We start from the raw sequence: 27,859 nt of genomic DNA, 5'->3' as shown, positions 1-27,859 counted from the left end.
TATATAACTGCTAAACATAGACACTGAAATGAAGAAATACAGCCTAAATAAAGACACCAATAACAGCTTGCAGGAAGTATTAAAAACAGTTCTGCAGAAGGTTAGGAGCCAAGGCTTTTTCCACTGTGAGCTTTAGAGTTTCTCTCTTTGACCAGCCACAAGTTTACTTCACTACAGGTATGAGATTAGAAATTTTGAAGACTATTGCACACAATTTGCACAGTGGATCAGCCAGAGGTGGTTAAGCAAAGAGAATGGTGAAATCATAATATACTGAGATGGACAGAGGGGGCTCATGAGTGTTCCTGCTTCCATGCTCTGTGGGCCAGCCACCAGCAGCAGCCACTGTTTGTGGCATCCCTGACTTGGTTATGTGGGTTGTGCCTGTTGAGGGAGTGCTAAGAGGAGAAATCTACAGAAAAACCATGAACTAGGTGGTTGAGCCAAGTGGGCGAAATAGACAAGAATTTCAGATGCAGGAAATTTCCTTCCAGAGGCAGGTGATAATGGGTCCCTGACTTCTTGTCAAATTAGCCACCATGATATCAGAGCTTTCACACCAAACTAGTATAGTGTGGTGGCTAAGCCGGGGACTTCTGTAGATAAGTAGAGCTCAATCTAATCTCTGACTCCGTATGGACTAATTGTGAGGCCATTGGAAAATCACTTTAGCTCACTAAGTTATAGTTTCCTATTCCGTAAATTGGAATTAACATTAGTACTTACTATCTAGGGTTGCTATGAAGACTAAATACTTAATACAAGGTCTGGACCATAGTGAATGCTTCATTCATGGGAGTCATTATTATTGAGAAGCTTTCTATGTGTACATCACTGTTCAGAGAACTGGGTACATATTAAAGTAAAAAGCCTGTGGTTTAGTCCTAGGATGCATATAATCTAGCTGGATTGACAAGAAAAGTACATGTACAGAAAATTTAAATGATATAAAGGAGCATACAAAAAATGTTAAGTGTGCACCATGGATGATAAGTGCTTTATTCATTTATTCATTCATTAGTAAAACACACACTGAAGACTTCCTGTTTTGAAGCAATGTGATAAGCACTGAGAAGGGTAGCAGAGCTTAATCCCGTAGGAATTATTGCATGAAAAGTACTGTTGTTATCTTGAAGTTTGCTTATGGGAAAACTGAGACTTAGACACAAAAAAGGAGCATCCTCAAGTTCTCACTAGTAGTAAGTTAACAAGATTGGGATTGCAACCCAGACCTGCCTGACCCCAAAACTCATGATCTTGTAGAGCAGTTGTTAAGAGAATAGAATCTACAGTCAGAGAATCTGGGCTCAATCCTGACTCTGCCAATCATTAGTTTTGTGATCCTGGTTAAGTTACTTAAATTTTCTGGACCAGAATGTCCTCATCTGTAAAGTGAAGGTAAAATATTAGTATCTACTTCATGTGGGTTTTGTGATGATTAAATGATGATGAGTTAATCTATTTAAAAATGTATCAGTGCCTGGAACACTATCAGCACTGTAAATATAAACTCTTATTATTGTAATAGTGAACACTATAAATTATTACTATCTTAACTGAGCTATGGCATGTGAAATGTTTAGAACATTGGTACGTAATAAACATGCAGTAATTAGCTGTAATAATAATTATTATAATTATAAAGAGAAGGTTAGTCAAGGGCGGCTATTTTATATCAGGGACTTAAGCAACCACTGATTTTGGTATCTGCAGGAGGTCTTGATTCATAGTCAAATCAAAATAAATAATAATAACAATAGTTATTATTATGACCTACTGAGTTACACTGCCCCGATTGGTTTACTTGCCTTCAGTCAAAATTGTCATTTTCTGTTCCTAAACTGCCAAACTATTTCACTCCTGTCAATGGTATCATAATACCCCCATAACACAACATTATTTAAAGAATTAGTGTTTTCGTTATCTTCAATAGGTAATGAAAGAAATGCTAGGATTAGAACAGGCCTTCGTTTAATTCTAAATTATGGTGCCATTATGAGAATTAATCTATGATTACATGTAAACCACTATAGGACATAGTATATGCTCAATAAAGTTGGTTATTGTTCGTATAATCAGTTCATATACTTTATTTTCAATATGTCATAGAGAATAAAGTCCCATCACTTTTCCTTTAGAACACATTTCATATAATTCTGTCTTTCTACATACCCTAGCTGAAATCCTTGGGTGCCAGGCTTTCTATTAGGTGTAATTCATCCTGTGTACCACTGCTGTTACCTTCAACAGTTTGCTTAGACTAAGAAAACCACCACGATTTTCTGTTTTTCAACACCAACATGTCAGACACTTCTCCCCAATGGCCAACTCAATCTTTTCAGACTTATTTTACTGCTCATAGGGTCACCGTTCTGGTCAAAATTGTTTCGTCATTACCTACAATGCCTTTTGTCTTCTGTTGACTTTGGACAACACTCACATGCTTTCCCATTCCTTACCTGGGAGCCTTTGATTTCACTCTCTGCTGACTCAAATCTGCCTCTTCTTCAAGGATAAGATCATGTATCACCTTTTGCTTAAAGCCTGTCCTAATTAACTCCCATCAGCCTTTCCCTTCTCTGAAACCCTATAACCCTTGAATCTTCTATGCCTAATGCAGATATGATACAGGGATATGTTATGAAGAGGTTTAATACATGGCCACCTGAGTATAATTACGTGAATTCTAACTCGGCTCTTCCTCATCTTAGGACTGGGACTTGGGCCTCAGTTTCTTTATCTGTCAAGTGGACATAACAGCAGCACCTATCTCATAGTATTATTTGTGATACTTAAATGACATAAACCATGCAAAGCACTTAGCATAGTACTTGATGTGTGATAATCATTCAACACGTTAGCTGTTATGATGTGGTTGCTATGATGAGCACTCACCATCTGCTTGTTGAATTAATGAATTAAACTATTGATTTCCACACAGTTTTATAGTCTCCATGTTTAGAGGAATAAAATAGATTGTACAAGATATCTGAGAATCCCAAAAGGATGCATAGTTACATTTAGCTTTAGAATGTTGCCAGTCTTCGATGTCACAGAACACACAGTCTGATGGTTTAAACGCTCTCCTCCTCAAATTCTGGGTTTTTTTTTCTCCCACCCATCCTTATTGCCAACCTTATTACTTGATAAGTAGAGAAAGGAAGAGGGTTATGAAGATTTCAGGTCGCAGATGAAATGTACAAAGACAAACCCAGGGCTTCCCATATTGTATTGAATACGGAGAATGCCTTAGGGAACTCTAAGAAGCTTGAAGTCATTTTCCCTTTAGAAATCGTAAAGAGGTCAGTGATTTGTAATTCAGAAGAACAATGGACAGGAAAAGTTCTCTACCTGCCCGTGCAAACAACGACTCTCTTGCGAGGCCTTCTAATGTAGTCAGAGCTTCAAAGTAGTTAACAGCTCTTTCTCCCTAACTGCCTGCTACGCTTTATCCTAGAGGCACTTCTGCTCTTCTCTGATTCCTTTTGGCTTAAAAAATTATTTTTTTCTGCCATTCTCATTTCTCCTCTGCTATCCTCTCTTTCTTTCTTTTTCTCTTTAGTGGTCTGGCTTTGGTGCTGACCCCACCGTGCCCTCTCAAGGGCACTTAGCAGAGCTGTTGTCTCAGGCTCGGGTGTGCTCCCCATCCTCTGACCGGTAATAGAACAAAGGACAAAAGGCCATCTCTCCAAGTCACAATATCTCTTTATTGAAGCTTTGTTCTGCTGCTTTGAGCCTTTTCTCTCTGATTCACTGGCCTTGCATTTGAGCAACTTTCCCATTTCTCGCTTTTCTACTACCTCCCAATTCTAGAATGACTAGGTTAGACTTATTGTTTTCTTGTTTCTCACTTCCAATAAATTTTTTGACACACTGATAATATCTGAGGGTTATATCAGAAGATGGAAAAAGCAAATGAATGCCAATCCTCATTCCTGGGTCCCCTGCTCTCTGGCTTGGCAACTGAAATCCTGGGTCCTGCATTTTCCCTCCTAAACCACCTCCAAGATTGGCCTTCAGAGCTCTTAGGACTAGACTGGCTGGTGGAGGGAGTGGTGCTCTCAAAGGGCCTTTCTTCTTCACAAATCCTCCCTTGCTTGAATGGGATGTAGAAGCAGATTTGGAGGCTTGCGGAAATGGGGCCCATCAACAGTCAAGCATGTATCCTATTACCATTTCAGGCATTCTTTGTGGCTCCGTCATTCTGTTCGTAAGTCTAATTATTTCGTTTGTCCTTTAGCAAATACATCCCTGGTCTACCACATACCTCCTCCTCTCCATTTTTACTGCCACTGCCTTAATTCAAGTGCTATTTGTTGAAGAAGTGTTCCACCAATACTTGTGTTGGTTTCCTTGGGCTGTCATATAAAAAGTAACGTAGGCTGAAATTTGTTCTCTCACAGTTCTGGAGGCTAGAACTGTGACAGGGCCTTGCTTCCTCTAAAGGCTCTATGGGAGAATCTGTTCTGTGCCCCTCTCTTAGCAGAGGTGTTGGTGACAATCCTTCACATTCTCTGGCCTGTAGCTGTGTGACTCCAAACTCTACCTTCATTGTTATGTGGCTTTCTTCTCTGTCTTTTCCTTTTTTTATAAGGAAAACAGTTATATGGAATTAGGGCCCACATTAATGAACGCATCTTAACTAGATGTCATCTGCAAAGATCCTGTTTCCAAATGAAGTCACATTCACAGGTACCAAAAGGTAGGGCTTCAAGATATCTCCTGGGAGGACACCATTCAACCCATCACGAAACCCCATAGATCTCCCTGCCACCCATGTTTTCCTTCTCTAATCTACCCCCTTTATACCATCCAGTCAGCTTTCTAAAATACTCATCAGATTATTTACACTTGAATTTAAAAATTATCTGCCAACTTGCCATTTCTTTTAGATGAAATCTTTAGAATTGCATTTCGGGTCCTTTTCATTTTGGGTACTTCCCATGTTCCTTTCCAGCACACCCTGTCTTCCACTCTCGTGGACCTGGCAGGGTGTATGACTTGCTCATTATGTTAGGACATTCAAGGCGCTGTGTACATTTTTGCTTTTTTTCACCTAAGCCCCATTCTCTTTTAAAATGAATAACCCATCCTAGATTATTTTATAATCCTTTGTTTATTCCATTTTCTTATTCATTCTGAATTTCTCAATGCCTAGTACTTATTATATGCAAATAAATGATATTGAATAAATGATTTGATAATTAATGTTACAAACAGTTTTTTCTTCATCATGATCTTCATAAGTTCTAAAAACTTCATAGTTCTTTGTCAATATAAATAATTTTTTCAAATATTTATACCATAGTAGCTAGGAGGCAGGTTTTGGAACTGCCTGGTTCACTTAGAAGTTATGAGATTTTTTTCAGTCTTGTTTTTGACCTTCCTGGTCCTTCAGTGTCTTAATCTGTTAGATGGGAACACGAATTCCTAATTAACAGAGTTATTAGAATAAAATGTATTAGATAAAAGAACAATCCTTAGGGTAGTGACTGATACAAATTAAATGGTTAATATTTATTTGTCATATTGTCTTTATAACTACTATATTTATAATATAGTTATATTTATATTTATTATAATATAATATATAAAATACATAATATAAATATAATTAATTATAACATTTATAAATATAAATATAATAGTATATATTGTAAATATAATAGTAGTGACATTTATTATGTTTAATAATATAATTATCTATTAAGACATATAATACTACTGTATATCTTTTTAAAAACACTTATTTTAAGTTCTTAAATTGTTATTTTAAACCACATGATCAACTGTTTTTCTAGTTAATTATCTACAAGCTAAAATATCACCATTCTCAATTATAATTGAGAATATATCATTGTCTCTCTCCAACCACCTCCTGATTAAAGTATTGAATTTGTTTTATAACAAAGGTGAATCCTATGAGACAGAGGTAGATAAAGTTGGCCTTGATATGTGGCATTGGGTTAAAGAATAATAGCTGTGTCGGGCGCAGTGGCTCAGGCCTGTAATCTCAGCACTTTGAAAGGCTGAGGTGGGCCGATCACGAGGTCAGGAGATTGAGACCGTCCTGGCTAATTCAGTGAAAGCCCATCTCTACTAAAAATACAAAAAATTAGCCAGGTGTGGTGGCATGTGCCTGTAGTCCCAGCTACTTGGGAGGCTGAGGCAGGAGAATCACTTGAACCTGGGAGGCAGAGGTTGCAGTGAGCCAAGGTTGCACCACTGCACTCCAGCCTGGGTGACAGAGAAAGACTCTGTCTCAAAAAAAAAAAAAAACAATAAAAGAGTAATAGCTGTAACATGCTGTTTTTAACAATGCTGCTTGGTAACTGTTCTCTTTGGATGGGAAGCTAATGACAGCTACTCATGTTACACTGTCTGGCATATGACTATGAAAGACACTACACCAACAGAGGACAATCTAGGAATGTGTTCTTATGTGACTATAATAAACTTTCATTCATGAACCACTTTCACTCATGGTTACCATAGAGTGGACTCTCAACAAGTTGTTAATCTGTGTAATAATAATAATTCTGAAAGCAACTTCAAAACAAAGTAATAATGGATGATGTTGACTCTCTTCCTAAATAAGCACATTTGCCTTCTGAGGCTGTAAATAAAACTTATAAATTATATGGATGGACTCCGGAAAAATTTTGCATGACCATGTAGGTAGTACTCCTTCTTAGGTGGAAAAAAACAAAAAGCTGCATTCACATAGAAGATAAGATTCGGTATCTAATTTCATCAGCATTTAACATGGGGCTCATTTGGTTTTCCCAAAGAAAGAGGAGGCAGGAACTAAAAATTTGATCTTACAGTCTCTCTTTCTCTCTCTTTCTCCTTTGATGTACATTAGTTCCCATGGAAACTACATTGGGATGGCTTGAGAGTGACATCTACAAATACAGTGTAAGGTCATTTTTATCTAATGCTTTGAAATTTAAACCATGATTTGTGATATATAGTGAAACCTCCTTAACATATTCTGAAAGACTAGGAAAAGACAATATTCTGAATGCAAAAACAAGACATGTGACTGCACTATGCCAGGTCTCAGCAAGTTCAGCATTGCACTTTGCATTGATAAACAGAAAGAGCTTCATTTTTCAGTTTGCCTCCAGGAAAGTCCTGGCAATGCAGTTGGCCTCCTTAATATGGAGAGAAGAAAACCCCTCATTCTACCTCCTTCCTTGTTTTTTTTTTTTTTTTTTTTTTTTAATAGAGTTTCACTCTTGTCACCCCAGGCCGGAGTGCAATGGCATGATCTTGGCTCACTGCAACCTCCGCCTCCCAGGTTCAAGCGATTCTCCTACCTCAGCCTCCCAACCGAGTAGCTGGGATGACAGGCACATGCCACCACCATGCTCTGCTAATTTTTGTATCATTAGTAGAGACAGGGTTTCGCTATGTTAGCCAGGCTGGTTTCTAACTCCTGACTTTAGGTGATACACCTGCCTAGGCCTCCCAAAGTGCTGGGATTACAGGTGTACTGCACTGGCTTTTTGTTGTTGTAGTTGTTTTGAGACGGAATCTCATTTTATCGCCCAGGCTGGAGTGCCATGGTATGATCTCGGCTCACTGCAACCTTCGCCACCCGAGTTCAAGTGATTCTCCTGCCTCAGCCTCCCAAGTAGCTGGAATTACAGACATGTGCCACCAAGCCCGGCTAATTTTTGTATTTTTAGTAGAGATGGAGTTTCACCATGTTGTTCAGGCTGGTCTTGAACTCCTGATCTCAGGTGATCCGACCTCCTCGGCCTCCCGAAGTGCTCGGATTGCAGGCATGAGCCACTATGCCCAGCCTCCTTCCTTGTTGCTGGAGCCAGTGAGGCTACCAGATAAGGGACAAGGGTTTAAGGCTTTAAATGCTGCAATAAGTAACTGCATGAGGACTGTGATAAAGCTGCAGGGGTTTTCTTGCTTCTACGGTTCCTACTAGCACTCTTGGCCTGTCTTCCTTAGGGCACTGATGTGATTTCCTTTATTAATTTGCCAGTGCTTCACCTATAACTTCCAGGTATATTTGAAGGGAGATACATTTCTAAAGGAAGAAACTGGAGCCTTGGGCTCAAAATGACTTGAAGTTTAATGGAATGTGATCAGCTTAGGCTTCTAATGTACTCTCCAGCGATGAAAAGTGTAGCTGCTGAGTAGGGAGGTATGGAATCAAATCTTTACTCATTTCTTTTCTAGCTATGTGTCTTTAGCAAGTCAAAACTTTTCTAAGCCTTACTATACTGATCTGAGGAATGCTGTCAAATTTTAAATGGGTGAACATGAGAAAAGGGAATAATGTATAAGAAAGTGTTTAGTACTAGTTACATGCTGGGAACTCAATACAATTGTGTTGCGTAAATGAACTTTGTTTATATGTAACTTTGTTCTCATTAAAATGCTTTATATGGAAAGTTGTGAAAATAACTGTCGCTTATCTCAGATCATAGTTAAATGTGGGTCAAATGGCTCTCTCTTCAGTTTACAGTCACCATCTGGAATATGTGGGCTGTAAGATCAATTTTGGCAGCAAAAGAGAGGGCAGGAGGAGGCACCTGGGTTCCTGCATCACCTCCATTCTGGCTATAATGGCCTAATTGCAAGGTTAGGCTTTGACATGCCAGCTAATATGTCAATAATTGGTACACACTAACTCTGTCTCCCCCACTTGAAAAATGTTTAATAAATCTCATTGTTTAAAACTGATGATTGTGATAACAAAGAGAATCATAAAGCAAGCACATTTGAAAAAATGGCTGATGTTTCTGATGACATTCTTGTGTGATCTGCTATTCCAACACTGTTAATTTTATCTATCTGAAAAAGAAGAACAATACATTCTTCACTGATATAGTAAGTCACATTGCTTCGTGTCTCTTGCCCACAGGCTTAAACTTTAAGAGGCGCATAAATAAGCAACTTAGCATATGTGACCTCCTGACCGTGAAGTGTTAAATTCCAGGAACTATATTACTCCACCACTTTTATTTGTCTGTGGGAAATCAGTTGATTTATGCCTGTTCCCAGGATACAATAAAAATGTGCAGGTATGCCAAACTAGAACTATTAGAACCTATCAAATAAAACTTTTTGTTGCCCTTAAAATCTGCAAATAAAAGTAACCTTTGATTAAGGATAATACGCTTTATATCATAGTTTTATCAGTATTCAGCAAAACATATCCAAACAGTTTAATTTCAATATAGTATAATGCATCACAGCCTTTGAAGAGAAAGATCCCCTGGCTGATGAAAAGAAAAGTTTCTTATTTACAAAGGAGTTATGGCAAAATGGCAGCTCTACCAGCATAGACACGGTAGATTAACAGAAACCTTCAGCCAAGCAGGGTCTGAAGTTTCTCAAGTTTGGCTTATTTACATTGTCCATTCATTCTTATTTTATGGGCTTTAGAACTTCAGATGGGGTCCAGCTAGGATTATAAACCAAAGTGCCAAAATAACCCACAAAACTGTTCCAAAGGAATTCCCAGCTCAGTTTTCAGACTCAAGAGTTTGGAATCATTTCAAAAAGATTCTCAGCTCTTGTATATTTTAGGCAGGTCTACACTGATATAGAGTGAGACTCAAAAGCAGCTTGGAGAATTTCCATCTCATTAACACTTCATTTACTGTATACCTATGTCAAGCCTCAGCCTTGGAGTTCTGGTGTTAGCTTAAATGAGGGAAAGAAAACTTCTTTAGCCCACGCTGAGCAGAGTACAGATTCTGTTGTGTATAGTCATGATTGAAGCATGCTCATATCACCTTTGAACTCAGATTTCTCAGTATTCTCCAAAGAATGAAATATTTCTTTAAAAAATTGTAGGCGTTTATTTTTTCTCTGTCATTAAATGTTACATTTTTGTATTCTGGTTCATTTTTCAAACTGGATTTTTGTTGGTCAAAAATATTAAACAAAATCACCTGGGTTTCAGGTCAGCATACATCTTATTGGAACATGTACAATCAATCCCACTCTGAAAACACCCTGTATAAGTTGGGGTTTAAGCAAATGTCACTGTGGAAACCTCCTTAACAGATAGACAGGGATTGTACTTCATTCACTTTTGTGACCCCAATGTTTAATGCAGTTATCTGTAATGTTGCAGATGCTCAATGTTTGAGAGTGGGGAAATAAATGAATGAATGAGAAAGAAATTTTCCTGAATGCATCCAGTTTATTCCAGACAGACTTTGTTCAACATTCCCCTGTGAATCAGAACAAGACCTCAGTCAAGCTGTGGACTACATAACATGACATAGGTAAATCATCACTGGGGCCCTGTGAGGTTCCAGGGAAGCAGGAAAGCAGGAAACAGCTGACAGCCGCCAGGGTCATTGGGCAGATTGCATCAGAAAGTGGTTTTAGCTGACTAGTGGGTTGGAGGTCTTGTGGTGTCGGGAATGCACAGCTTTATGACTAGTTTCTAATAACTTTCAACTACCTGTAATTGTGATCAGGTAATGAAAAGTATTAGGGACCTCCAAAATAATTTATATTATATAAACATATATATATTTCACATGCTATGCTTCAGACTTACATTTTTAATTGAGATTCTCATTAGTCAAGACTAAAATCTGTTATTCTCACTGTTATAACTCACTTTCACTAAAGCTTATTTGAGATTAAAACATAATGTGAAAAATTCAAAGATAAAATGGCTATATATGCATATGTATACATATACACACACGTGTATGAAACATAGTTTTGTATGAGTACAAACACACATACTCACATAGTAACAACATCTATATAATTCCATATTATATATAATGTATAGCCCATTATATAGATGAAAACATGTGCATATACATACATATGGATTAGGTATATATAAACTTGTATACGTTTATGGAATTGTATGGGTGCTGCTATTATGTGAATATATGTACTTGTGTGTAGATGTGTGTTTTGTGATGGCACCATTCTTTTATCCACCAAATATTATTGAATATTTACTGCATTTAGGAACTCTGCTGGACACTTAGGATATAAAAAGTGAATCCGTCCAGACCTTGCTTTTAAGAATGTCCTACTATAGTGAGGAAGCCAGATTCATAAACCCATGTGTGCAGTTTAAAGATGGTGTAGGAAAATACTTTATAGAGGGGCTTAAGAAAAGAATGTTCCAAATATTCACCAATGCCTTCCACTTATCACACGCAGGCCTTTCCTCTTTCTTTCTAGTCCTATTCATCATGCAAGTAATGAATTTGCAATTAAGTTTTTACTTTAATAAAACCTCAAAAATGGTTGTAAGTGTTGGTGGGAAGGTTTTGATTTACGCCTCTAAAAGCTGTAAAACATTTTGCTTTTCCCAACATCATATCAAAATTTGTTGCTTGAACTTTGGAGAGAATTCTTCCCTTTTAAATTTCTTCCCTTTTATCATATTGTAATTTGTTAAATGGAATGAATCATTAATGAATTTCTTGTGATTTTTAAAAGTAACCACACTTATATATATCTTAGCAGCATGCAGAGACTGTGTGCAACTCTGTAGACACCTTGTAAGTGAATGTACACACGTAAGTATGCATGATCAGACTGAGGAAAAATAGCATTGTTGTTTATGTCATGATGCATGAGTGCAGATATGGTTGGAAAATCTGATGAATTATGAACATTCTGTTTCAGGGTTTTCATCTGGAAAATGGAACTAACAATACCTTCTGTCCCTGCTACATATGATTGCCATGAATTTCAAATAAGATAACATGAGAAAGTGGTTTATGAGGCAAAATTTACTGTATAAATACATGTCTGGCCAAGGTGTGAGGGCCGTCTGCTGCATATCATACTCTCACTGGTTCCTAACTACCAGGATGGCTTCTGCAGGTGACTACAAGGATATATGTTACATTTGTAGATCTCTTCCAAACCACTTTTCTTCCTCTTTCAAAAGCCCAATTCTGTCCTCCTTTCTTGACCATTCTCTGTGCTCTAGCTTCTATCTTTGCCTCTGTCTTTGATTTTGATACTTTCTCTGGTAACAATATCAGTTCCTACTATGCTACTTCCTGTTGTGCCATCCCATCCGAGTTGCCTCTCCATTGCCTTCCCCAATTTGATGCAGAATTCTTCTTCCCTGAAGCTGTCCTCTCTTTTTAAGCTCAAGCTCCTGTGATCACAAGATGTCCACATTGGGCTTGCCTTTGTATTTTTACAAGGCAGCAGCTATGAGAAATGTTTAGAATTATCCAACCCTATTTAATAATAGCAAAAGTGCTGAGCATTTACTTTCCAAAATGACTGAGGTCTCTGAGAAGGGCTGAGATTTTCTAGGCATATTTACCTGAAGAAAAAATAAATCTTGCACTCTAGATGCACTTAGGATAGAAAACATATTGACTCATTGAATAATTTTAACATTGCTTCCAGTCCTCCTTTTGAATAAGAAGGAAAACAGCTGGGTCTAACTAGAATTAATTAGACACCTCAAATACGTTCTTTTGATGAAAAGATTACACAAGATATATTGCAATGTGATTTTTAAGACAATAGGCTTTTATTTCAGAAAAATCTGAGCTTAAATATTGTCCGTAACATTTAATTGATTATGATACACAACAAGTTACTTGGCCTATCCAAGTCTCAGATTTCTATATAAAATAATACTGGTTGGCCCCCATTTTGCTAAAAATGTAGAAAGCTGCAAGAGAATGTCATCTTACTCTACCAACAAAAATAATAACAAAATCTAGGAAAACATTACTCTTTTAAAGAGACAACCGGGTGCAGTAGCTCACGCCTGTAATCCCAGCACTTTGGGAGGCTGAGGCAGGCAGATCATGAGGTTAGGAGATCGAGACCATCCTGGCTAACACGATGAAACCCTGCCTCTACTAAAAGTACAAAAAAATTAGCTGGGTGTGGTAGAGGGTGCCTGTAGTCCCAGCTACTTAGGAGGCTGAGGCAGGAGAATGGTGTGAACCTGGGAGGCAGAGCTTGCAGTGAGCCGAGATCATGCCACTGCACTCCAGCCTGGGTGACAGAGTGAGACTCCGTCTCAAAATATATATATATATATAAAATAAAATAAAATAAAAACAAAATATAAAGAGATGAGGCTTCTAATCACAGAATCTTATTTTCAAAGACTGAGAAACTCCCTCCAAAAAGAGATTAGGCAAATAAACCATTTCACCTTTGGAAGATTATGAAAGACAGAAGTGACTGTCAATTACAGCCAATAAAGAGAAAATAGCCAAAATTTTAACACGTTTTAAAAGTCCAAGTGTAAGTTAATATGACAGAGTAGAATCCCCAGGACTTCAGATAAGTGTGAAGTCTGTACTCTCTAAGTATTTTTTAAATTTACAGGCCCTACCTGTGCCCACAAGAAGTATTCAGGGAAGGGAAGGAAAACTAAGTGAACACCCTCAACGGTGCATCTTCATATTTCTCTCAAATGAAGTAAAAGTCATAGGTTCCCAGAAAAGGGGTGGGTAACTTCTTCTTCTCCTAGCACCCAGGCAAAGAACTACTGTCGGTGGGAGAAGGTAAAAGCAAAGTAGTTTGCTTCTGGAGGAGGGGTTAAAAACTCACCTACTTCCAGTCCCAGGAAAAGGAAAGCAGGAAGGAATAGAAGCCAAAGCTGCCTGTTCCAACCAGAAGATTTGTATTGAGTAATAAGCAATAGCAGTGTACTACTGCAGAAGTGCTAAGAAAACCCCTGCCAATAGAAATAGGCAGGGGTAAATTGGAACCAAAAGAGGAATAAAAACAAAATCTATATTCCTTGGGAGAGAGGAAGAGACATTGCTAAGACCCAGGATTTTGAGATGATATAATGCACAGGGGGAAATACACAGTATTCTCTCCCACCCAGGTCCCCCTGCCTTCCTACAGAAATAAGGGAAACATTTGGCTACCATGAGGATGGGCAGGAACACTGAGAGAGCTCCATTCTCAAGGTCTAGACACACAGGACTTACCTAAGTATGAGGCTGAGTCAAGATAATAGAAAACTACTCACTTTACCCATCACACCATGAACAATGTGCAAAATAATAATTAAGAGAGAACAATAGTATAAAGAGATACTCCTAAATTGCATAAGCATATAAGGACTGTTATTGAGAATTGAAAATAGAGAATAGAGCAAGAACACAGAGGAAAATCCTCCTATGGGAAGATCTAATTAATCACAAGGTATCAACAGTGAAATGCTAGTGGAATGTGAAGTTATTGCTGGGATGAAGGTTACCATGGCAATAACAAAACACAAACCAAACTCAAAAACTAATTAGACTGAGTAAACCTTCCCATCATGAAACACATATGAATGGCATGAGAAAATAAAAGACATGCCTATTTTCCAGGATAAAGACTATTTACCTCAGTCTATATTATTTTAAACACAATGTTCAGCAATAAACCAAAAATTACAAGATACATACATACTCATAGGTCAGGGGTGGGGATAGAGGGGTAGAGAGAGAGAGAGAAAGAGATATTGAGGGAGAAGCAACCCACTGTCAAGGTATAAAGTAGCCAGCAAAACCAGATTTATAGATGATCCAGACATCATTATCAGATATGAATGTTAAATAAACTATGTTTAATATTTTAAAGGATTTCATGGATAGATGTTCTATATGCATAAGCAAATGAGTAATTTCAGCAGAGATGAAAGCTATATAAAATACATGTCACGTCCAAAGGGTCAAAATAAAAAAAAATAAAATGTCATAAGTAAAAAATTCGTTCAGTGGGTGTATGAGCAAACTGGACAGAGCAGAGAATAGACTCAGTTAACTAGAAGATATATCAATGGAAACATAAAGAGAAGAAAACATAATGGTGCATCCAGTTGCTATGAAACAATGTCAAATGGTCTAATATGTGTGTAATTGGAGTCCTAGACAAGAAGAGAGAGAAACTTGGCAGAATAAATTTTGAAGAGAATAGGTAAGAATTTTCTAAAATAACGAAAGTCAACAAATTTTCAATTCCAGAAGCCCAGGTGATCCCAAGCAGTATAAGTATAGATCAATCAATTGATCAGTTGATAGATAGATAGAGAGAATAGAATATACCTAGGCACATTACATTTACATTACTGCAAACCAAAACAAAGAGAAAACTTTATGGCAGTCAAAAGGAAAAACAACAAAACACATTATACATAGGGTAACAAAACTAAAACAATAGCAAATGTTTTTGCAGAAATCATGCAAATTAAAATACAATGGAGTTACACCTTTAAAGTACTTGGAGGGGAAAAACCTGCCAATTCAGAATTTGCTATCCAGTAAAAATACCTTTATAACAATAAAGACAAAAAATCAACAAAACAAATCTGAGAGGACTCATTCCCTGTAGACCTGTACTATAAGCATTGTCAAAGTAAGTTCTTCAGGCAAGGGTATAATACTAGATGAAACTTTTGATCTGCATAAGACATAAAGAGTTCTAAAGGTGGTAAAAATGAAGATAAATATAAAAAGACATTTGGTTTAATTTTGAACTGTTTTACTAAAAAATTAAAAACAAAAAATATTAACAGTTTAATTTGGGGTTTATAACATATATAGATATGAAATGCATTACAGCAACTTTATAAAGAATGAACTGGATGAAATAAAAGTATACTGTTTTAGGGTTTGTAATGGTATCTAAAGTGGAGAAATATCACTTGAAGATAAACTGGATAAATTTTAAAAATAAAATTTAAGCGGTACAGTAATCATTTAAAAAATGGAAAAAATAAAGATGTTTACCTAATAAACCAAAGTGGGAATAAGATGGAGTCATAAAAAAAAAAAATACAGCAGAAGAAAAGAGAGAAAAACTAAAAAGACAGATTAGACAAAGGAAAAATAAAACAAATAGCAATATAATAAAGGATTAAAATACCCCAATTAAAAACCATAGATATTAAGATAGAATCAAAAAGTAGAAATATGCCACATGCTGTCTATAAAACAAAACCTTAAAATATAACTACATAGATGGGTTGAAAGAAAAAGAGTAAAAAATATACAGTGTAATCACTAATCAATAATTTCAGAAGTAAAGATATATAACATAAAGAAGTGAATTCACCAAGAAGAAGTAATAATTTGTAAATTTGTATGCACTTGATAACAGTGATTCAAAATATGTAAAGCAAAAATCTGATAAAACATAAAAAAGAAATAGGTATATCCCTATTATGGTTGGATGTTTTAACTTTGCTATCTAATTGATTGCTGGAATCAGTAGACAAAATTTTAGTAAGAATATAGAAAACCTGGATAATAATATCTGATAACCTACTTGATAATATGAATCTAATTAACATTTAGAAAGCACTCCACCTAACAGTTGCAGAAAACACATAATTCTTATGTACACATGAAACACTTACCAACATAGACCATATTCTAGTTAACAATGAATTATGCAACTATTGAAAATAGTTTTCAACTCTAAAACTCTCAGCAAACTAGGAATAGAAGGAAACTCCCTCAGTCTGACGTAGAGTATCTACAAAATATCCACAGCTAATATTAGATTTAATAGTAAAAGACAAACTGCCTTCCTCCCAAGATCGGGCACAAGGTAAGGGTGTTTACTCTCACTACTTTCCAGCATTGTACTGGAGGTTATACCAAGTATATTATAACAAGAGAAATAAATAAATGACATACAGATCAAAAGTAAATATATAAATGTGTCTCTATTCACAAACAGGATAAAGATTCCTGTGGGAAGTTTCCTATGGGAGATGGTGTGCACTGACATAGGCCTTTGAGCAGCAGATATTTGTTTGTGTAGAAGACTTCTATCTCATTGACAGCAGTAACCTTGATCTCAGAATTGTCCTGCTACAAGTTCAGGCCACAAGGAGCCCCTAAGTTCTTATCATTGCAGGCCAGGTCAACCTCCTTGCTCTTGCCAGATTGCTGGGGTAATTTCCAAATGCTTATATGGCTGCAAAGTGTTTTCTATTATTTATTTGGAACACAGGAGAAATGCCTGGTGCCACCATTACTGGTAGAAAGAAAAACAAGAGCAGAATCTGTCTTCATGTTCTTTGCTGGTAACAAACTAGGTCAGCAAATGAATAATATTTAATTGTGCATTCTTACAATGCCAGATATTTTGGCGTGGCAAGAAAATACAACAATTATGGAAGTAAATAACTACGAGGTGTGTTACTTTTTAAAAAGAGATTTTTAAATTTATTTTATTTTTATTTATTTATTTTTTTAAATTTTACTTTAAGTTCTGGGATACATATGAAGAACGTGCAGGTTTGTTACATAGGTATACTTGTGCCATGGTGGTTTGCTGCACCTATCAACCTGTCATCTAGGTTTTAAGTCCCACATGCATTAGGTATTTGTCCTAATGCTTTCCCTCCCCTTGCCCCCACACCCTGCAATGGGACCTGGTGTGTGATGTTCCCTTCCCTGTGTCCATGTGTTCTCATTGTTCAACTCCCACTTATAAGTGAGAACATGTAGTGTTTGGTTTTCTGGTACTGTGTGAGTTTGCTGAGAATGATGGCTCGTGGAAAAGGAGACATTATATTAAATATCCTTCAAATTATTGTATAGCTTGACTTTAAAATATCTCAATTTAGCATCCTTTTCTGTAAATAAATTCAATGCTTCATTAAAACACACCAGTAATATAAATGATAATGAAGGTCTTATACCACTATTTACCTTACATTTTTTTTTTTTGTGGCACTTTACATATAATTCTGCATTTGGCTACATACAACTATGTAGCTGTGTAGAACACAGCTCCTATAAGCTGTCCATTCACTATTCCAAATATGAGACTTTATTCTCATAGTTACCTCAGGGTCACAGAAGGCTGCCTTTCTTTTAGCATCGCATTCATTTTCCAGACAAGGAACAGTTAAGGGGACAGTAAAGGGAAATAGAATGGGTGAGTTAGTTCTGTCCCCTTCTGAAGATATTTTTTATATCCTTCTTTCAAAGATCTAATCTTCTGTTCACATCTCATTAGTATCACTGTGCTACATGTGCCATACTTGCCAATTCACTAGCTGCAAGCAGCGGCGAGATTGTGTGTGTATGTGTAGGAATGCATGCATGCATGTAGTTTTAAGGAGAACACATTATGGTCACAAACAAAGTCTGTATTCTTTTAAAAAGAAGGGGAGACAGGATTCTGAGCAGGAAAAACGTGAGGTCTGCCGTACATAGTAGTCTTCATGAAAGTCCTATAAGATGGGTGTTATTATTTCTGTGAAGCATGCTATAGGCAAAGTTAAATAAGCTTTTAAATAAGTTGTGAAAATTGTTTACACCCAAGAAGTCACATTTGGAGGGGAATTATTACAGAGAATTTTTCATCAGTATGATTCAAAGAAATACGGAATAATCACAAGGAACTTTCACAAGCTTAGAATTGTTTGTGCTTAGCAATATTCTCCAGTTTATGAGTAGTAGTATATTTCCATCCTACTAGGCTTCTTCAGTTCCTCTCACCCGTTGGGGGCTTTGTTCTTGTTTTCTATGTTTCAAAAACTGTTTCATCTGGTGTGGAGACTGTCCAGATTCTTTTCTCCTTCAGGTTTCAGTTCAAATGCCATCTGCCCAGAGCGGTGTTCCAGCTCCCCATCTGGGTATTACCAATCCCCAAGTCATTCTCTATCACATTATCCTGAGGTTTATTGCCTATAGAGCCTATTACTATCTACAATAATCTTGTTTATTTACTTATCTGCTGTATTTGTCCCTACTAGAATTTAAGTCCCTGGGAGGCATGGATTTTTATCTTTCTTCTCATTCACAGAACTATGCCTGCTAACACCACCAATGCCTGATACATTGTAGCCTCTGAATATATGCTTGTTTAGATTCTGAATAAGAATACTCTGAGGGCATGGTAGCATTAAGTATTAAGATACAGGGTGCCATTCAGGTTTCTACTAGGCTTTGGTCAGTATCTATTCTACTGTAGGAAGTATATGCAGTGGTAAGTGGCTGGATTTTGGCTGCAGAAAGATGGTCCTATCAAGCACAATAAAGGCAAGGAGTGAGTGTGAACAATTAACAGACCAAAGTCAAGTCATCAGGGCCTTTTGGCATAAGAGTGGTCTGGTTATGAATGGTGTTTACATGGAATGGTGGGAAGAGAAAGCACAGAATGCTCTGTGTCTCTTTGAAGTTTCAGAGCACTTAGTGTGTAGATATCCGGCATGTCTGCAAAAAAATGCACAGCTGAGCAGAAGGCACCAGTTCTTAAGACATGTGGATGACATAAAGTATAGTTTTGAGAAAGCCTAATTCAACCCAGAAAGCTCAGGAATGAACCCTTCAGAAATATTTAATTCCATGGTTATGAGCATTTACTTGAGTTGAATAATAACTGTTTTCCTCTTGCATAAAAATAAAAGACCTTTATGTTTTTAAGCAACATTTTCTTGCCAGCTATGAATTATGACCCAGCATGTTGTATTTTGCCTACAGATGTTACAAGGAACAGTAGAAATTAGTGGAGCTTCTGAAATCATTTAAAAGGTTAAATATTTGACTTAAAAATTAAGCTGGTAAATTGTATTTTTGTTACTGATAACCATTATATTTTCCTCAAATTTTGGACCAAAGTACTATTGAAAACTGTCTCTTCACTCTTAATAGGGGAGATTATTTCAGTGATATTATATGATATTATATTGTCTGTAGTGAGATGTTTTAGAGGAAAAAAAATTACCCCTATATTCTGTATGGAGATGTCTCTCTGGCTTGCGTTGACAGTAATCTCAAGGTAATCCTTTGAAATAAAAACCTATAAAAAATGTTGTGACAGCACAAAGAGATAACATGTGTGGCAGAGGAAATGAAACTAAAGTGTTTATTTTTCTGATAAAATAGGAATGCCTCTTCTTTCCCAGTTGTAGCATAGTGACTCAGTTCAGTGAACTATATCGTCCTCTCTGGAGCTTAATTAGAAACCTTGTAAACTGAGTGCAAGAGGCCAGAATATATGTTGGATGAACACAGAAAAGGCTTTTTATGAAAACAGGGACTCCTATGAACCACCTTATAATGGGGTTTAATGACTTTGTAATTGGATTGCTCCATTTGGGTTCAGAAAAGGGGAGCTTCTGTATTTTCAGAAGGATGATGAGAACTATGGACATTGCATGTTTATAATTGAAGCACTCTTCCTTTGCTCCCCAAATTTCAGAGGCATAAAACACATTGATCCAGATTCTCCCAGTAGCTGCCTTGTGGACTGTAAACTAAGCACCACAGTGATTCCCTAAATGGTATCCTGATGAACTGCCAGCTTCTGCCAGGGTGCAGAGAGACCCCGGTTCAATAAAACAAGAGAGATAATAGGCGATCAGGAAGGAATCAAAACTCACTGTTTCCTTGAGTAATGGCATGCAGCAACCCCTCTGCTGCGGGAGGCAATGAAAAGTGGGGGAGCCCTTTGAAAGGGGTCAGTAGAATTCATATTCTTGAAAAGATAGAGTGTATTTTAAATGTCTACTTCTGCACTCAGATGATAAACTATGGGTACCTTTTAAATATCTCTTTCTTTTTCCTTTTCTTTTGATTCATTAAAAAAAAAAAACCTATGTTTTAGGGAGTTTACTTTCTTCAGTGATTAAGCTTGGACATAAGTATACATTGTTGATAGAAAAAGCTGTGTTCTTTGCCCTGGAGTTTACAGTTCATTGAACTTAATGGTATTGAGAGGCTGGAATGGTTGTTCCATAATTTTAGAGGTTCTCAGGACCAGCGATAGAAAATTATTCCCTGAAATCAAGGTGCATTTTGATATTCTTGTGATTTAAAAAAACATAAAAAAGATTTTATAACTCTGGCGTTTTCATCAGATACATATACTTATATGCTAACAGTCATGTTCAGTTATATGATATGCATAATAGTATATAAATAGATGTATGTTTTATAAGTGGCAACTTGTGACCATGAAGCACACATAGAACTGACACCTAGTTAAATTCCCACAGTAAACTCATCTTTTCAGCTCACCACATCTCCCATTCTCTAAAATATGTTGGAAGTTACTTATGTTACGTCCAAATAAGTGTACTTAGAAAATATTTTTCCATCTTTTGAACTTTTTCACATGATGATGCAAATAACATTATTTGTTTTCCAGGACTGGTTTCCTGGTCATTTCCTTTGTTTTCTTTTCCTTTCTCTTCTCTTTTCTCTTCTCCTTTCCTCTCCTCTCTTCTTTCTTTTTTTGTGTAACTGATTAGGCCTTGGGAAGAAGAAAGAAGAAGAAAGAAGAGTGAGGCCCTGTTACTATTGCAGCATGCCATATGACATGTTGTAGTTCAGCCCCCTTTTGCTAACAAAGTATAAATCTGATGATGATTTAAGATGGATGAAAGAAGGCCTTTCTACTCCAAATAAGCTGCCAAGCTTTTCCAAGTTGCTTCAAATGCCCCTCAACTCCTCATCCTGGACAAAGTTCAATTTGCATTTTTCCCCTAAGTCCTTCTACTTGCAAATATTCTATGCTAGAGATTAAGGCATTATTTCTGCCCTTATGGACAACTTTAATGGAAAACAACAAACATGTCTTTTGTTATGACAAAGGATAACATGTCATAAGAGAAGCACTAAGGAAATAACAGATTTAAAGTGCCCAGCGTAGAAGAGAGAGCTCTGCACAGAAAATACATTCAATAGATGCTTTTTCTCTTCCCTACTTCTGTGGGAAATGTTGCATCTGGTTGGAAGAATAAATAAAGTGCTTATAGGGGAGATGGCATTTTGGTTAAAAAAACTTGGGGAAATGTCTGTGGAATGTGAAGCAATTTAGCTAGACTTGAAAGTAGCGTAATTATAGAAAAACAGTTAAAATGATTTTTGGAAAGGTGGGTTGCAGTCTGATATGCAGGACTTTGCAAGTTAGGGTGAGAAATTTTTAATTTAAACTTTTTATTATTATTATTATTATACTTTAAGTTCTAGGGTACATGTGTACAACATGCAGGTTTTTTACATATACACACACACACACATATATATATACACACACACACACATACATGTGCCCTGTTGGTGTGCTGTACCCATTAACTCATCATTTACATTAGGTATATCGCCTAATGCTATCCCTCTTCCCTCCCCTCTCCCCACAATAGGCCCTGGTGTGTGATGTTCCCCTCCTGTGTCCAAGTGATCTCATTGTTCAATTCCCACCTATGAGTGAGAACATACGGTGTTTGGTTTTCTGTTCTTGTGATAGTTTGCTGAGAATGATGGTTTCAGGCTGCATCCATGTCCCTACAAAGGACACAAACTCATCCTTTTTTATGGCTGCATAGTATTCCATGGTGTATGTGTGCCACATTTTCTTAATCCAGTCTGTCATTGATGGACATTTGGGTTGATTCCAAGTCTTTGCTATTGTGAATCGTGCCGCAATAAACATACGTGTGCATGTGTCTTTATAGCACCATGATTTATAATCCTTTGGGTATATACCCAGTAATGGGATGGCTGGGTCAAATGGTATTTCTAGTTCTAGATCCTTGAGGAATCGCCACACTGTTTTCCACAATGGTTAAGGAAGCCATTGAGAATATTTAAGGTAAAGAGAATCATACCAAGACCTGTGCTTTGGGTAGATAATCTGTAAGCTGTGTGAAGAATGAATCAGGGAGAAATGGGCAGAAAGATAATTTTGGGAGGTTAGTTACATAAAGAGATCAATAATTATAATCTTTACCATCATTGAATGCCTGTTTGGGACCAGAATTTTTATGTACATATTTTTTCATCCTCTCAGCTATCTTAGAATATAGATCTCTCCATTTTGCTAGTCAAGAATATGAAGCTCAGTGGCTTGTTCATCGCATCACTAAGTAGAATATGCCATGACTTATATAAAGCATATTACTAGTTCACCCAGTGTTTAAAACCACATTTTTCTGATGCCACACCCCATAATAGAAAGAGAACCCACACTGACCTTAATGAAATGTGTGATCTAGGAAAAGTCTCTAAAGTTTCCTAGGATTCAGTTTCTCCATATGAGGAGACAAATCAAACTTTTAAATTTTACAGTCTACCTATAGACATACATCCAATTCTTATTACAGTCAATGGCATGCATTTGCATCCCAAGTGGCCAGGGAATCAAATAGAGACCAATATGGAATTTCCACGGGAGCTATTTTCTAACTGAAAAGAGCCTCACTCTTCGGACTGAAATATAATGCATTTTAGCAATTTCTAATAATATGATTTTTATAACTAAGTTGATATAGAGATTTATACTTACAAGTCATATAAATTCTGCAGGAATAAGATAATATTTAACCATAATTTTATAAAAGACACAATTAGAAAGATCCAATCAATTATATTTCACTTGCAGATATTCTAAGTTAAGAAGAAAAAGTTTGAGGAAAAATATAAAGGCCTTAAACCCCTTATTACTTCAGTTCAACAAGGAATCAAGAGTAAAGTTCTTCAAAGAATTAATTGAAGACACCCTGGGAAGAGGGTACTGAGGTTCTGAAGTTTATCATAAATCATTCAATGCCTTTGGCAAAGCCTTGGTGGAACTTATGAAGCTGAATATTATAATGTAATTTAAGTTTTCACTTAGGACTTAATTCTGATTCTGATGGGAATTTGACCCACGAAAGGATTGCGGAACTGAATCCCAACAGACAGATTCTGTTGATCATGATAATGTTTTGCTTCCAGCAGAAAGGTGAGCTGCTCTTTTTGAACCCAAATGAGAAGCGTTTTCAAAGCACCATATCTATTCCTTTTATACTGATCAGGGGTAAACCAAGGAAAGGATATGAAATCTATGCCTCTTCTGGAAAAAGGATAAATGATAGTACATTTATTTGTATAGAACTGAACTTAGAAATCTCTTCTGAAATCTATATCAAGTGGTTCTAAATGGTATAGGCGTGTGCATCAGTGATGGCTCAGTAGATCTAAACCTGTCTGAAAATCAGAGCAATTGGAAAATGTTTGTGCTCACTCACCTTCTGACAAAGGAAACAATAACTAACACAGTAGGAAGCTGCAGCTGTCTTCTGACACATTATGTTTCCAGCCCCAAAATGTCACATGAAACCCACTGAATGAAGATGAATGAAAACCAGCAGTGGTCCTGAAACACGCAAAAGGAGAAAAAGCTCCAGCTGCAAAAACGACTGAGGTTCTTCAAAGCCCAACAAGCTGTTGACTCAGACCTTTGCAAAGTTGAGAGTGTGTATTCATTCTCTGGTAAAGCCAAGGGTCTTATAATTGACCAGGCAGGGAAACTCATATCTCTAATTTGAGGTATAATTGCAACATGCAAATTCTTTGCAAGAAGCCCTTAGAGGGAAAAGCTACGGTAAACGTTAGAATGATTTTCTGTTTCTCTGTCAGTTGAAAATGTAAGGACTCCGAAGCGTATAATGTTTGAAGACAAGGGGACCTAGGAGCTTCCAGAATTCAAACTTATTCTGCCAGGGCTGATTCTCCAAATTTAAATTGTGTACCCTGTGGTGCTAACAAAATAATCCTTTATAACTTGTGCGGGTTGAAGACAGCTGATGAGTGAAGATGATTTATTAACTTTAGAGTAATATCCTCAGAGCTTTCTTCTGTCACCATTTTTGCAGTCAACATGAACTTTTTAAACCACAAACGTGTCTTAATGGATGAAGTTAGAAATTTATGCTCATTAAAAACTGAGGAAGAAAATGAGAAAATGGAAGTTATCTTTTATAACTTTAATTTTGAAAGTTATCTTTGAAAACTTTAAAATAATTTATAACAATAACATATTTTGAGACTACTGAGCAAATTTACTTTATCATGCAAAAATATAATTAAGTTTAATACATGTGCTGGACATCAGAATTTCTCCTTTTTTCCTAGTTTCTTACTTGCATTGATTGTTTGCTTTCAATTGGCCTGGATTAAAAACTTGACTATCTTTTTGATTGGTGCACTAAATAATGAAAGCATCTTGCAAAATCCAAGAAAGAGCCATTTTATGAGATTATTGTGGTCCTGAGCTAATATAAATCACCAAGTTAGTTTTCCTGTCCCACAAAGAAGGTGCTATAGTGCCTTCAATTTTTGCTTCTTGCTGTTGTTTCACATTATATTGTTTTTTCAGTAATATTAACAACAAACTCATAGACATGGAGTCACATTTTGAAAATTGTGTAGATAACTTCATTAATTGGGAAGGCAACACTTGAAGTTAGATAACTGATTTCAAAGGTGAGAGGTTAGCATAAGATAAGAAAAGGGGCTTCACATTAGTTACCTAGTTGAATTGTTCATTTGAATGGAAACATTGCATTCTGACCTTTGAGAAAGCCATAAAAAAACCAACCCAAATTTTAGGAATTTCTTATATTTGTGGTAAGTATATTTTAAGATAGGCCATTTTTACATTTATATATATAAATCCTTGGCTCTTTTTCTACCAAGGGTCTAAGATTTCATTTAAAAAAAATCAACCCCATGGTGGAAATTAGATGCTGGTGAAATATGTGTGGAGATCACTATGTGTTGACATTTTCGTTAAAATGAAACATTACCATTAGGCTAGGTAAATAGATTCTATTGCTTCTCTTACCAAGTTACAGTTAATAATTGGGGGGGAAAAAAGGACCTTCTCAAATTTTTTCAGCACTTAGAGCTGTCAGAGCTCAATAACTGTCCCGTGATCAGTAATAAAGTGATTCCTCTCCAAAATGAAACTACGTATATACTGACTTTATTTTCCCAAGCCCTTGAAATAGTTCTCGCAGCCAACCCAACATGATCTATCAAGTGCTAAACTGAAATGTGTCTAAAACATTACAAATTTACAACTTTCTCCTTAATTCTGAAAAACTTCATTTTGGTCTTGTTGGCATTATTTTCTGGTACTGTGGTAGTAGTAGGCAAAATACATTATCTGAGAAATATGCTACAAAAGGGAAAAGAAGAAGGTTTTGGGCTATGAGGTTATATTAACAGCTTTCTCAAGCATTATTTTAAAAATCGATGCAATAAATGTCATTTTAAATGTTTTATCATACATTTAATCTGGTTGAGCCGGGTTTTGACAATTTATTTTTAAACGTAATGTTTCTTAATGAGGCTTTTCATACACGAAATTCATTAGTGCTCAGGACAAAGAAAAATGAGTGAATTTGTACCCCTATGTTGCCAAGTGTATGATTTGTTGGTATACTAAATAAGTGTGGTTTTTATATTAATAGATTAATTCCACATACATTATGAAAGTGTGAATTGTTCAATTTTCCTAATTTTATTTTTCAACATCATAGAAGCTAATTACATTTGTATCTAAGAGATCATTCCTCAAGCTTTAATAATGTGAGGTACGAGTTTATAATGAATTTCAACCTCTTTGTTTTTTGATTTTGAATGTCTCGGTTAATCTAAAGAGAATAATTGGTTGATTAATGCATTCGTATATTCAGAGTGATGAATTATGCCTAATATGTGCCAGGTACTCATCTACGTGTTGGAATACAATGGTGGAAAGTCCTGAGTCTTGCCTACAGTAGTGTGGCTTCCTCAAAGAATGATGGGAGGGTATATTGGAGGCTTGGCTGAGGTGCCAGTTTAGGGACTACACTATGTAGGCTTGGAATGCTTTCCTCAGGATGTGTGTATGCCCCAAATTAATGGCCAACATATGGTGCTGTGACCTCCCCAAAGCTAGAATACAGGAGTTAGAAACCATAAAGTAAAAGATTGACCCCATTACCATCACTCATACTTACTAGTGATGTCTGTGCTCCTCATTCCTACAATCTAGGCTCTGATGAATTAGGAGTTTTGATTTCTGCCATAGCAGAAGGATACTTCACTAGAGACAGAATAAGTCATAGCCTTGGAACTATGACCTTTTTGGCCATTTTGGGCTTCTCATGCAAGTGGCCCCAAAAGCAGAAGGAAGTCATCATGTTGGTGGAGAAAACTGAGTCTGATTTTAATGAGGAGCTATGGTTGCTACTCGTGGTGGTGCTCCTTGTTGGTACCATGGAAGAGCAGGTGTAGAAACCAGGAGCTTCCTTGGGACTGTCCAAATGATAACAGAAAATGGACTATTGTAAAGACAATGACCTGACTGTGGTGTAGTAATAAAGGTTTCTAACCCCGTGTAGATTATGGTTTGAGCCATCTTTCCAGACAAAGCAGTTTAGACCAACTGGAGTGGTGACTAAGAATAGCGGAAACTTAGAATGACATTGGTGGAGGAAAAAAGATAGTTAATATCAGTGATGGCCTGGTAGTAGCAGGGACTCCCTTTCCCAAATAGCTTCTCTTTATTGAGTCTATTGTAGAAATCACTATTGGCTACACTGCCTTGAAGGCTCTGAGAGAAGTCTCAACGATGCAAGAGGTGGACTCTATCATAAACCTCTTATATCCTACCTGACAACCTTTTGGTTGACCATTTTAATTCCAGACATTGGTACCACAACTAACTGATTGCAGATGTGACCAGCTAGCACCTCACTCCAACTTTTGCCCTAGTGTTCCTCTGTGTGGAACACTTATGGGAACCTGCTCAGCCATTCTGAATCTTTCCTAACACAAGAATAGGAGATGGAAGCCTGCAACTCAGGTAGACAATTCTGACATCTGTTATACAGGACTTTCAGAGGATCCCTAATCATATTGAGCCCTAGTTACCCACATTTGTCATCAACTTGGTAATGCACTGCTAGATTAGCTTTGCTTTTGTTCTCTTTTCACTCTTCCCATTTTCCCATTTTTGTTCCTTGCAAAATACATTGTGTATGTTGTTGGGGGCAGGCTTGGAATAGATGGGTGATGTAGAATATGATGGTGAGAAATGTTTTAAAGGGAAGTAAAGCAGGGAATGGAGTAGAGGA

Source organism: Rhinopithecus roxellana, chromosome 12 (genome assembly GCF_007565055.1).
Source record: "Rhinopithecus roxellana isolate Shanxi Qingling chromosome 12, ASM756505v1, whole genome shotgun sequence".
Lineage (NCBI taxonomy): Eukaryota > Metazoa > Chordata > Mammalia > Primates > Cercopithecidae > Rhinopithecus > Rhinopithecus roxellana.
The sequence above is the reverse complement of the archived record's forward strand: the minus strand, read 5'-3'. Positions refer to the sequence as shown.